Below are 13554 nucleotides of genomic sequence, written 5' to 3' on the forward strand. Positions count from 1 at the left end.
TATTTGTCGATTTGTTTTCCTGAGAAACTATCTTGTAGATAACAATATGTAAAACAACAAACATTGATAATTTCCTACCACTTTGTCTGTAATTTGGTAAGCCCCCCCCATTACTGTTATCCTTCTTTTACTCTTTAAAATAATAAAAAAATTTTTAAAATGCTGAAATAATAAGATTTTTTTAATTTAAAAAAACAAAACTAACAAGTTTAAATATAACATGATTTCTCTTATGTGAGAAACCCAAAGTGTAAATAAATTAAAGAGCAAAATAAAAGATAATAGGAAACGGAGAGATAGGTCTTTTGCAAAAGGAAAGCACACCAAGAGATGGAGGCAGGGTGGAGTGCAGCAAGGGGAGGAGAGTAGGAAAGAGTGAAGGTGTGTTGTGTGCATGTACTGACTCCCCATGATGAATGTGTTATTTATGTACTATAAAAATGTGCTAATAAAAACTTATTAATGCTTTATTTTATGATTCAGAATTGTTCTTAGTGTGTATTCCATATGTACTTGGAAAGAATGTGCAATGTGTTACTGTTGGATGGAATATTCTGTGAATATCAATCAGTGTAAATGGACTGATTTAGTTATTCAAGTCTTCTATATTCTTACTCAATTCGTCTAGTTGTTTTAATGATTAGTGAAAGAGTATTAAAATATCCAACAATAAAAGAAATTTATTTAGTACATATTGATTGTGTTCTTATAAAACCATTTAAGGAGTCACAATTTATTTATTTATTTTTTTCCTTTTTTTTGTTTTTTTTTTTCTGATACCGAGAATCAAACTCATGACCTTCTGCTTGCCAGGCAGGTGCTGTGCTGCTGAGCTAAATCCCCAGCCCAGGAGATACAATTTAAATTATTGTTATGGTATAAAGTGAGTATTGCTTCTTCTATCTGACACTTGAAATAGTCCAGTGTCAGAGATTTTAAGCAACTTGCTTGATATGATGAAATAGCAGGGGTAGAATTTAAACTCAGAGTTTCCACATTCAAAGCCTCTTTTATGTGCTTAACCTTGTGACCGTTTATGTTCAGGTCTGAGAGGTGGAAGAAGGTTTGAGAGAATGTTAAATAAAAGAGAGGACAGCTTTTCAGTGAGATGCAGCACTTGATTCTAAGTCAGTACCTCACATAGTCTCAGTTAGGAAGGTGTTTAATGAGGTTTGGAACATAATTAATGTTTGTCACCTTACAGCTTTCAAATATGTAGATAAATGCCTTGCGTTTTATTTGTTCATGACTTGAGATAAGGAACCATATAAATAATTCCTGTGATTGATAAGTTTGATCCTAAGAGTATTTCCATCTAGACCATAGTGCCTATAGCTTCATTACCCAAAGATATAGGTGCTAATTTGCTAAATGAATTCATTTATTTGTTTACTTTATTCATTATATTTACTTATTGTTGCATTTATTTAGCTTATTTTGCAATTTGTTGTCTTAGCATAGTTTTAAAAATAAAATTCCTTCTTAACTCTAGAGCAAATTCTTCATACTTACTGTTTACAGAATGTGAGACTACTGTGTATATCATTACACAGGTATACAGTATTAGTCAGCTTTCCCATTCCTGGGATGAAATATTGGACACCTACAACATAAGGGCATAGTAGTTTAAAATGGATCATGGCTTGAGGGTTTCAGTCCATGGTCTACTGGCTCAAGGAAGAAATGGGATGGCTGAAGGGCATGGTAGAGGAAACCTCCTTACCTCTTGGCAGACAGGAAGCAGAGAGGGACAGGAGGAGCTGAGAATAAGAACTCACCCTTCCAGGTCAGCTCCCAGGGACCACCTCCAACCAGGCTCCATCCCCCAGCAGCACATGGAGCTGAACTCACAAATGGGTGACTCACAGAGAAGTATAGCACCACTATGATCCAGTCACCTGGCAGAGGCCCTTTGTCTGAATGCATGAGACTTTGGGACACATTTCAAATCCAGACCATAATGGGAGGCGAAAATAATCAGGGGCCTTCGGTGTTAACAAAATATACTCTGAGATTAATAGGAGACAGAGGTGACATCCAGGTTCCTTTTAGGAAGGAGCATCATCGCGCTCCCTGTGCTGCACCACTTACTGGTTCCAGTTTCAAGACTGACCCGCTCATAATTTTTGGAAAAACATCTAATTCTGAAGTGTGTGCCCTTCCAAAGTTCCTATATTGATTTCCCCACATTTGTTTTCTGATGTACCCTCATTTCCATGCATGCCCTGGGTCTGAAAATTCTGTCCACATTTAGTACAAAAGTGTCATCCAGCTCATAAACAGAAGAACAAAGAGTGGCTGTCCTGAACCAAAACATGGGGATTTGGGGTCCAGATGTGACTTTGTTTATGACTGATTTTAAAAAGTGCCAGGGATACAGCTCAGTGGTAGAGTGCTGGGCTACCATTTGTGAGGCTCTGGGTTCAATCTCCAGTACTGTAAAACAACCACCATAACAAAAACCAGGAAATTCTACCAAAAACTATTAGTACGTATGATTCATGATCAATAATGTTGAATAATGGAATTATGTTACTTATCTGTCTTTCCTGTGGAGTACAAAGGAAAACGTGCTTGTTTTTTAACTTCTGGATCTAGTATGAAAGCCTAAGTACAGTATTAGCAGGGCTTCACTGTATCTCTGTACTTGACTAGTGGTTTTATCTTATAGATTCTACTTTGCTGACATTCTTACCCTTGCCCTACAGTTACTTCTGTTGTACCAGAAGGTAAGGACCTTGACATTCTTCCCTTGTAGAATTCTGTACAAAACTGAGCAGGCATCTTTTTCAGAGAAGGATGATTCAGTTCATGCTGTTGAAATAACCTGGAGTGAAGTCTCCATTCTTTGAGCCCCAGCTGTGTGTCCTTGACCATGCAGGAAGGCAAGCTGCTGTGCTCCTCCCTGGCCTCCGGGCGTGGATGCACTAACTACAGCCACTTGCTTTGGATGCCGTACTGTAAACACTGGTAGAAACAGTCTCTGTCCTCTCCGCCACAGGAAATCTGTGTGATGTCCAAGATGTTCAAGTAGGAGAAAAACGGAAGCATTTGAGAGGTTAATTTGAAAAATAAAGACTTTGAAAATATAATTGTGATGATTTTTGTTGAATGCCAAAGAGGGAAGAAAAGTTTCATCATCTTCTCAACCCCTTTTAAAAGCACATCCAGCCACCTGTCGCTTGTCCTCAGAATTATTGCCTAAGTCAGCTGTCTTGTTGGACAATGAAGCCCTGAGAGGACTGCCCTTTCTTTCTCAAAGCCATTGAGAAGCAGAGGGAACTTAGACCCACAAGCCCAACACTCTCTTCTGCTGTCTTCCATGTCTTCCTCTTGCCTTCAGGGTGGGCAGGTCTGAGGAGTGTTCATGTTGGAAATGAAGGAGGTGCTGCCTCTGGGAAGATAATATTAACCTGGTTCCACCTGCTACTGCCATTTAATGATCTGCCTATGTTCCTTGATAGCTGTTCTGGTCCTAAATTGCCCTATTCTCTAGATATCCAAGTTACAAAGGCCATAGATCTTTGGTTCTCTTTCAGCTCTGTAGAACACTGGAAGGTGTTTTCATTTCTGAAACCCTTTTTCTTGTGACAGTATCAAAGTGTCTGTGTAATTACTTCTGTCATTTCACAGCAGGGTTTGCTGTGGTAAGCATGAACTGGAGCTTGATACTAGGGTTGGGTACTTGGATGAACACTCTAAGCAATGCAGACAGGAAAATTTATAGCACTAAATACATAAATTAGAAAAATAGTGCAGGTCAATGAAATCATCTTTTCTTACCTCAAGAACAAGAGAAATAGAATAAACCCAAAGCGAGCAGAGGAGAAGAAATAATAAAGAGCAGGAATCACTGAATTCAAAAACAAAAAATAGCTGGGGATATAGCTCAAGGGCACAAGCACCTGCCTGGCAAGCACAAGGTCCTGAGTTCAATTCCTGGTACAAAAAAAAAAAAAAAAAAAGAAAGAAAGAAAGAAGAAAAACAGAAAATAATTAGAGAAAAATCAGTTTTCCCTAATTTTTAATTTTTAGTTTTTCAATTTTCAGTTGAAGCAGCTGGTTCTTTGAAAAGTTCTACAATAGTGATAAATCCTAACAAGTTGACAAAAACAAACAAAAGTAATTAAAAACAAAAAGCTCTCAAAACATAAAATAACAGTATTAGAAATGAACCAGAGAATAGAAGAGCAGACCTTGCAGTCACGGAAAGAATAAGAGAATGCTAGAAACAACTCTGTACAAGTCAGTTTCACAAGGAAAGAGAATAATAATTTCTCAAAAAATAATCATAAGCTACCATAATCCACACAATATAAAATAAATAAATTGAATAGCTCTGGAGTTATTATGGAGATTGAATGTGTAATTTGAAAGTTATTCAGAGAAGAAATCCCCAGGTCTAGATGATTTCCTTGGAGAATACTACCAAATATTTGAAAATTGAATTAATACCAATTCTACATAATTATTTCTGGAAGACAGAAGAGGGAGGAGGGCTTCTCAATTCATCTTGGGTTATCAAACAAAGGTAATCCAAAGAAAAAATGGAAAGTTATAGAGCAATCTCCCTCATCAGTACAGACACAGAAAGCCTTTTAAAATGGCAAGCAAAATTTAACAATAGATAAAAAGAATTTTAGTCTCTGGAATAGTTTTAATTTTTCCTTAAAGCTAAATATACAAGTATTACATAATTCAGCAATTGTATTTAGACACTTAACCCAGAAAAATAAAGACTCATGGTTACACAAACACTCATACACAAATATGTATGAGGCTTTTGAGGGTTAGGAGCCCAAAATTGGAAATAAACAATCCAGACGTCCTTCATGAGGTAAATAGTTAAACAAATTGTGATACACTCATATCATGGCCTCCTCAGAGGACAACAGCCCAAAGTGTTAATCACACAACAATTTGAACGAATCTCCAGAGAACTATGCTGAGTGAACAAGTCAGTCTCTACAGGTTGCACACTGAATGTCTTGACAGACTAAGAAGAACAAACCAGACTGACAGTCCCCAAAGAGTAAGAGAGGAGTGGAGGCCAGAGGGAAGCAAATATGGCTGGCAAAGGGCAAGTGGGAGGATCTGTGGTAATGAGCATGTTCTGTCTTTTTTTAGGATCAAGGTCAGCATCTTGCTAACAATATCGTATTGTAATTTTGCAGGACATTACCACTGGGAGGGCTTGGTAAAGGGTACATGAGGTCTTTTTGTCTCATTTCCTACAGCATCATTTGAGTCTACAATTACCTCAAAATTTTGAAAATTAAGTAGACAATAATGTTTAAAAAATTGTGGTTATTGATAAAATGATAAATATCTCAGGAGTAATGCATGTATGAGTCAAAGAAAATGTTCATTCCTTTAATGTTTGCTTTCTGTATTTATAGAATTTTGAAAATTACTTTGATTTTAGAAAATCTAAAAAGCAGAAGATGATTTGTTTGTTAGATAAAGGGTAGATATATGCATTAAAACAATCTTCAAACTTTCAATTTTATTTTCAATTAGCATTAATAATTGTATAAAGTAATTGGGTTTAATATACTTCAATATATGTATACAGCACACATTAATCAAATTCAGCCTCCCTTTATCTGCCTTCCCCCTATCTCAATGTCTACTAATCACTTTTCAGCATTTGCGTTGACTTTTAACCTTCTGCACATGAGAGGGACTTGATACTTGTCTTTCTGTGCCTGCAGTATTTCATTTAACATGGTGTCTTCCAGTTCTAACTTTATTTTCTTTATTCATTCATCCTTTGGTGGGCATCTAGATTGATGGCATATTTCAGCTATGTAGTGGTGCAATAAATATGGGCTTATGTGTGTTTCTTTGGTGTCGTGGTTTAGATCTAGATGGCGCCCAAAGCCTCATGTGCTCATAGGTGGAGCTTTGGGAGGGATTGGATCATGAGTGTGTGATACTAGATTAGTCCACTGATGGGATTTTAGCTGTGTGTGATGTTGGGAGGTGAAGCCTGACTGGATGAGGTGGGTCACTGGGAAGTGGCCCAAAAAGTCTGTCTCCCTCCCTCCTCTTTTGATCTCTGCCTTTGCTTCCTGACTGCTCTGCCATTGACTGTTTCTCCTCTGCCATGTCCCTCTGCCATGCCATCCTGCCTTGGGCCAGTGCACTATAGACTGAATCCTCTATAAACTGTGAGCCAATAATAGACCTTTCCTCTTCAGAGTTGTAGCTGTTGGGTATTGTCTCAGTGATGAGAAATTAACTGAGACATTTGGTATGCTAAATTTACTTCCTTTGAATGGATACCCAGAAGTTGGAAACCTACCTTAACCTGTGTGCTGTTCTCCATAGTGAGTATACAGATTCATATTCCCACCGACAGTACGTGAGTTCTCCTTTCTCTGAATTCTTGCCAACATTTTACTTTTTGTTGCTTGATAGTCGCTTTTCTAATAAGGGTGAGATGGTATCTCAATGAAGTTTTTTATTTTCATTTTCCTTGTGACATTTTATTAGGCATTGTTTCATATATTTGTTTGCCATCTGTATTTCTTCTTTTGAGAAATGTTTATTCATAACATTTGCTCATTTTTAATTGAAATTTTTTATTGGTAAGCTCATTGAATTCCTTATATATTCTGGATAATGATCCTTTTTAAAGTGAATCATTACTACTCATTTTAAATTTAGAAATATTTAGCTCTCCTTGCTTTCATACTAATGAATTTTCATTAGAATATGAGAGAATATTTTTCTGTATTTTAATTGCAATTTAAGATTTAAAGAGGAATTCTGGATCTGTGGGCTACAGTATTTTTACGGAGTGAGCATTCTGATTTCTGAGCCTAGAGGCATTCATGAATGCAGGGGACATAATATTTGGACTTTATTTTCTATTATTTCAATGATAACATTTGTTTTTCATAGAAATTGGCTTTCTATAGTTTTAATAGGGTTAATCCTACTTCCCTCCAGTGGTAGGGGTGGAGACACATATTTGACTGGGTTTTTAACACAGCATTCAAAACACAAACCTGAGGAAGTAACTTGAGCTTAGTTTTGGTTCTGCTGGTAGATCTGGGAATGGGATTTTGGATTGATCCCAGGCTAAGTGATCACAGGTAAACTGCCTTGGTCCCTCTTTCTGGCCTGTCCTCCCCCTCATTTCCACTGTCCCCTGCTGCCCCATCCATGTGTCTTTGCTGTCAGGTGTTTGCAGCCCTGTGCCATTATGAACCGGGGATAAAGGCTGCCACTGCCTTTGTCAGAGGATTCAGGTTAGTAGAGTATCTCGGTAGGCTGAGAAGCTTCTAAGCTGTCCTGACAGCATTCAGAGTGTGACGCGGATACTCTGATTGGGATGGCTCTGTGGGGTGAGTCACGTGGCGTGTCATGTGGGCAGCTGCCCCAGGGTGTCCTGAGTTATTCATCAGTGTGTGCGAGTGCTGTGGGTCTGCCTGAAGGGAACGAACCTTCCTGGGCTCTTGAATTCAGTACCATGTTCCATCCAAGCGTGGAGCAGGCACATTTTCAGTGAACTGAGGAGCTTGGGAAGTGAAGGTTCCACACAGCTTCTTGTCAAGTATAATAGTACCGTCAGAATGAGTTTTGGATGCAGCATAAGGAAAAATTCTAAAAACAAAGATTTCTTTTGAGGTTTGCTTCCTTCATTGAACCAAAGGCACTTGTCTTAATATGGCACCTGCTTAAAACCTGCATGGTAAAGCACTTCTAAAGGACTTGGTGATACAATTGGATACTAGTATGGATAAAAGATCGCTTCTTACATGACTGAAATACACTCTGGCCAGGTGTGGTGGCACATGCCTGTAATCCCAGCACTCAGGAGGCTGAGGCAAGAGGATCATTGCGAGTTCGAGACCACTCTGGGTTACAAAGTGAGCTCAAGGCCAACCTGAACTTCATAGTGATATATATATATATATATACACACACACACACACACACTCTGGCTTGTTTTTCAAAATGTAAAATCAATTGAGCATTTATTACAAGTAAGGCTATAAAATCTATATCAGTATATAATAAAAAAGTGGAGAGGAAATTATAGAGCAATTCCTTCACAAGAGAGCTTAGCAAAAGTCGCACAGATTGGTCGCTGATTAGAAGTTTTTGCTCCCACAGTCACGCTGAGTTCTTACTGCAAAAATTGCACTGTTCTTATATAGAGATTCTTTAAATCAGGGTTTTATTTCATATAAATCCTCAAAGAAGTGGCAAAGTACTGGGAAAAAAGTCTGTTTTTTTAAGTTAGCTAGAAAGAAGATGATTACATTTAGCATAACTATTTTTGTCTCATCAATCCTTTGATGCACTTGGAGATGCCTTTGTTTACCATTTGAATGTTGAGTTGGCCGTTACTTTCCAGCCTTCACACGTGGGTTAGCATTAAAAAGATGAACGTTTTATTCTTGTGTGATTCCTCCATTCCACAATTCATTACTTAATAATTATATATATATATTTCTCACTATTAAATAATTTCATGGAATGGAGGAATATATATATATACACACACACACACACACACACACACACACACACACAGGGACCCATATTCCTTTTCATTGGTTAGAAGGGGGCATGTTTCTACTTGAGTTTTTCCAGGGTTAGAAGAAGAGCACGTTTGTATATTTTATAAAATGTATTTTCTAGAAAACTAAAAATAGGTGTTTGAATCAGCATATTTCAGTGCTCACTAAAACATCATTTAGAAGGCACTTACATTATGTCTACTTTGTCTCTCTCCAGAAGTACTAAAAAGTGCTTGGTAATGAGTCTACCCCTCAGGAACTAAAGTCTGTAACTGTCCTCATTCACCGCCAGAAGAAACTGCAGTCCTCTGTGGCAGAAGGGGCAGCAATGATAAGAGGGTCCCTTAGCACTGTATTAACTGTGCTTATTTATTTGGAAAATATAAAGTTTGATGAAGGAATAATTGTTCCAATTCAAAGCTTATCAAAAGTATGTTAATTTTAAAAAGAGCTTTTAGAATTATTCTTAAAAGTCCAAGTTCCAGTTAAGGCTCCGGTGTCCCTGGGGCCCAGGGCCTGTCACGGGTGTGCGTTATGCAGTCGCAGTGTTTTAGATCTGGGGAGGGTCTACTGAGAGGCGAAGTGATTGAACAATGAGGCGGCTGAGGCGCAGAGTTTCCGTGAGACGCAGTTTCCTTGAGACGCAGTTTCCTTGAGATGCCCTGTGCAGCCGCCTTGTTCATAACCGTTGATTTGAGGCTTGTATTTTGTGCGACTGCAGAATATTTATTGTTGGTTGAAAGTCTTGTGGGATGCAGTCTTCTAGTGGCTTCCGTTGATGAACTATTTACAGTGACTTGATGTTTTGAGAGCAACATATAAACTTCCCTTCCCCATCCCCTCCCCCTCCGCTCCCTCTACCTCTCCCCTCCTCCTTTCCTTCCATCCCCTGAGCTCAGCTTCCTGGGAAGGCCCTGTGCAGCGCCTGGCACAGACCTCGCCTCCGGAGCCAGTGCACTTTGGTGTCTTAGCAGCTGTACATCTTTACCGATTTGAGAAGGCAGGAAAGGGTTCCCTAGGGAGAAGTTCATTCAAGATAGAGCAATTTGGAGATTGCTCATTATATATTTAAAGGAGCCATTTCATGGAATTACATTTTGTTAAGTATAATCTTATAGTATTTTATGGATTAAATTTTGGCATAATAATTGGAGTAGGCCTTTAAAATAAAATGTTAAATCAGTTAGCAAGTTCTAATACATTAAATACAAAACATCCTATAATCTGAAATTTTCTTCAGGAAATTGTAGTAACTGTAGATGAATTTTTAAAAATCTACATTAGCCATGAGTTACCTTAAAAGTGTACTAAGCAAATATATCACTCAAGAGTACTACATAGTTTAATAGTACCAATCTTTCCCTCATGTACCTCATTTTGATTACTTACATGTTTCTTGGATCTCATAAATTTAATAACATTTTTTCCTTGTAATGAACTTTTTACTCAAAGTAGAACACTTGAAAAACATAAAGAAAAATTTAAAATCTGCTAATTAAAAACCTGCAGATAAACATGATTATTTTCACATGTATGTGCTGTACAAATATGCTTTTCCTAGGTTACTGAATTTTATTTTTAAAATGTCTCGGTTTTTTGCTAAGAGTCTCTTGGCATTGGTTCTATCAGTCAGAGGGCTTCTCCCCTCTCTTTTGTTTACTATTTTAGGAACTTCAGTTAATTGTTTTAAAAAAAGGAAATGGAGTTTTTCAAATGTTGGACTGAGCCAGGACGCCTGTTCGTGAGAATCTGTTCCGCTATGTTTACAAAGCACTGCTCCGGCCTCCAGGGAGGCTGAACTGGGTCACAGAGACTCGGCTGAGGTGGAGGAGCCTGCCTGGGCCCGCAGGTGCTCCCACTCTGTGATTCTAGGTGCTTCTCCTCCTGGGGCCTCGGTTGCCTCGTCCTAACGCTGCACTGGTTTGCATGCTTGCTCCTCAGACTGTGCATATTTCCCCGCTCCCTGTCAGATGCACGTTAGAAAATAAAGTAGCATTTAAGCAATTTATACTCTTCTTGATCAATTTTGAATTTACACACTTCAGTGTTGCACATTTGCAGTTAGCACTAGGCACAGGTTTTGACTTCAGAACAACTGCTGAAAACAGTTTTCATTTTACCAAAACAGTACCTTCCTATGGGATTCCCAAATTTATGAAGCAGTGCTGATGAATTAAGGCCATCTTCACATGTAGACCTTGTCTCCTTGCAAGGTTCAGTGTGGGGCGTTGCAGGACCTGTAGTTGTGAAGATGGGCCTCGGGCAGGAGCGAGCTTCTCCCCTCCTCAGCCTCCATCTTTCATTCCAGCAGCCTCTTCCCTTCACTTCCCCGGGGAGGCCGGGTCTTGTTAGCCAGCCCCCGCCTTACTGCTTGCTCTTGGGAAATTTAGAAAAGTGGAAGAACCTTGCCCTTATTCTAATAAATGCTGCAGGAAACTTTCTTAGTTTCTTCTAAAAATCTTTATTGTTTAAAGAAGAGAGATTTGTATAAATGAAATACATTATTATTGGCAGAATTTTAAGAATCTATTTTAGTATCTGAGAATAATTTTGAGGGGGCAGGGTCATCAGAACTAGTCAGAACCGAATTTCTGCCTTCTGTACCTGTAGACTTAGGACACATATATTGTACCATTTTTTAAACTTACTCGTAGGAAGCAGATGGACCTAATTTTCCATGTGCTTTAAATGGTAGGATCCAGCTGTTACAAAGGTGATTATAATTTATCCATGAATATATCAAGTGTCTCCTTATCAGTGTGGGAGTAATCAGGGAGAAAACAGGTTTAAAGGTTAACAAAGATTAGGAAAAACATTTTTTGATTAATTTTTGATATACTATGCAATATACAAGTCTCCCACTTACAATATTTAGTTTTTTGCAAAAACTTAATACTTCCCACTCACAGAATTAATATATTTATTGCCTTGTCTGTGTTCTGTACATAATGTTTAATGAAGTTGAGAACATTGATTTTATACATTACTTTTAAAATGTAGTTGTTTTCCATATTAACAAAATGTTTAAACTTTGGACTAGTTTTATTTCATTATTTAGTTGCAACAATGTAAACATTATAGTATTATCTTTGTAAGTTCCTTTTAATACAAAAAGAGAAATATACTTCTCAATAAATATTTCTTTCTGCTTTAACATTTTTGACACTGACCATGTTAATCACCTAGGATTTATTTTGTGTTTGGGTTGGAAGATAAGAGTTCATGGCTACATTGCCTGTATATTTCCCAGAGAGTCTCCTTTTCCAAGTCCCAAGTTCCAATTATGTGGGATTTTCATAACTGACTTCAGTTTGTAAGTTAATTTGGATAAATTAAATTCTTTATAGTACTGTGACTTCTCAGCTAGAGCTATTCACTTAGTTTTTTCCATTTAATATAGAGCAAGGGGCTAAGGATTTAGCTCAGTGGCACAGCACCTGCCTGACAAACGCGAGGTTGTGAATTTGATTCCTGGTACTGGAAAACAACAATGAAAAAAACAAAAACAAAAACAAACAATTAATATAAAGCAAAATAATTTCATATATGTTCTATATGTGAAATTTATACACCCTATGACCAATAAAATAAATTTTTATTATTGTTAGTGAGAGTGATAGTGTTTTCCATTATACATTGTAACTGATCATTGCCCTTATTGAGAAATTGTTTCATTGCTGATAATATTTTAAAAGATACATAAAATGATAATGTAGTATAAATATATTTATGGTAAATGGGGGAAAATGCCTTAGAAATTCAGTCATTACAATAATCAGTATCATTTTTGTCTCATCTTTTTTGGTCTTTTCCAAACATAAACAGAATCTAGCTACATTTAAAAAATCTTATTTAGTAGTGAAATATATATAACTAATAATCTCATAGCATTTGTGTGGATTCATTTTTTATTTACCCAAAATCAGCAGATATTTAGTAGGAACACTACCCTAGGAATAAGTGGTATTAAAAATATCTCCTTTCATGAGTTTAGAATTTAATTCATAGTTGCCCTTATCAAAGTAAAGAATACTTTTATGATATCTAGCGTAAGTTTTAGGAAATAATAAATACTAATTAACATTTTAACCAAACTGTGCCTAATTCTCTTATCTCTGTACTCAGCACCTTGTAGCTCTTCACTTCCTGTGATGAGATGACATTTGGGACACCACAGGGAAAACCAGAATGAGTTAACCCAAGCATTTTTTAAAATGAAGGAGATGTACAGTTGGATTTATATTAGAAGTATTTTGCAGAATATGTAAGCTTAAAGGAATCGGGTGTAAATTTTCTTCTTTTTCAGCTATGTGAGTGTAGCTGACGATTTCCCATTCTCATCCACTGTTTCCTTCCCCTGGTCCCTGAGAGGTCCACCATGCCGCGCCTCCTAGCGCCTCCGGTCACGTGCAGCGCTGCATTCCTTTAGGGACCCACATGCACGAATCTTCTCCCCAATCCTTATGAAGCCCTATCAATGTTCAAAAGAGTAGTTTGAAAACATTAACTTCTTGTGGGTTTTTGACTTGTAATCTAAAATTTCTCTGTGTATGTGTGCATAGTTTTAGTTTAATAAAGAATGTAAAACTTCAAATGTTGCAAATTTCTCAGATTTTTCTGCATTTGTCAGACTGTCCTTTTAAATCCTGAAAGCAGAAATAAACATAATGAAAAAATCTAATATTTTAAATTAGGAAATATTTGGGGTGATATCTAGGAAAACATCTGAGAACATGTTAATATTTACTTTGTTCTTATGAAAGACTTTTACTAAGGATAGCTTTATTATGGCTATGTGCTGATGAAAACGTGAGGTGAGTGAGGAACTGAGCAGGAAGTTCGGGCTACAACGTTAGCCAGAGAGTTCAAACGACCCCGGAAAGGAAACTTCACATTAGCCTCTGAGGCAGTTTTTAGTCCTCCGTATATTGTTGTGTTTAGCAACAAGAAAGCCTAATTTTGTCCATTAAGTATGAAAAGCCCTCTCTTCATCATATAATTTTATGTAGCCTGAGTG

General features: G+C 37.4%; 1 protein-coding gene and 1 long non-coding RNA gene across 2 annotated transcripts in view; one reads left to right on the forward strand and one right to left on the reverse strand.

The window, feature by feature from the left end:
• Positions 1-1923, reverse strand: part of LOC102030287 — a 31684-nt gene extending 29761 nt beyond the window's left edge. Inside the window, exon 1 of the long non-coding RNA XR_259819.2 lies at positions 1779-1923. This is a non-coding gene — a long non-coding RNA (uncharacterized LOC102030287). The remainder of the gene's footprint in view (positions 1-1778) is intronic.
• Positions 1-13554, forward strand: part of Pclo (piccolo presynaptic cytomatrix protein) — a gene marked incomplete at its 5' end in the record, with an annotated part of 335712 nt that overhangs the window by 48822 nt on the left and 273336 nt on the right.

The sequence above is a fragment of the Chinchilla lanigera genome, unplaced genomic scaffold, assembly GCF_000276665.1.
Source record: "Chinchilla lanigera isolate Chin_1 unplaced genomic scaffold, ChiLan1.0 scaffold00009, whole genome shotgun sequence".
Classification (NCBI taxonomy): Eukaryota; Metazoa; Chordata; class Mammalia; order Rodentia; family Chinchillidae; genus Chinchilla; species Chinchilla lanigera.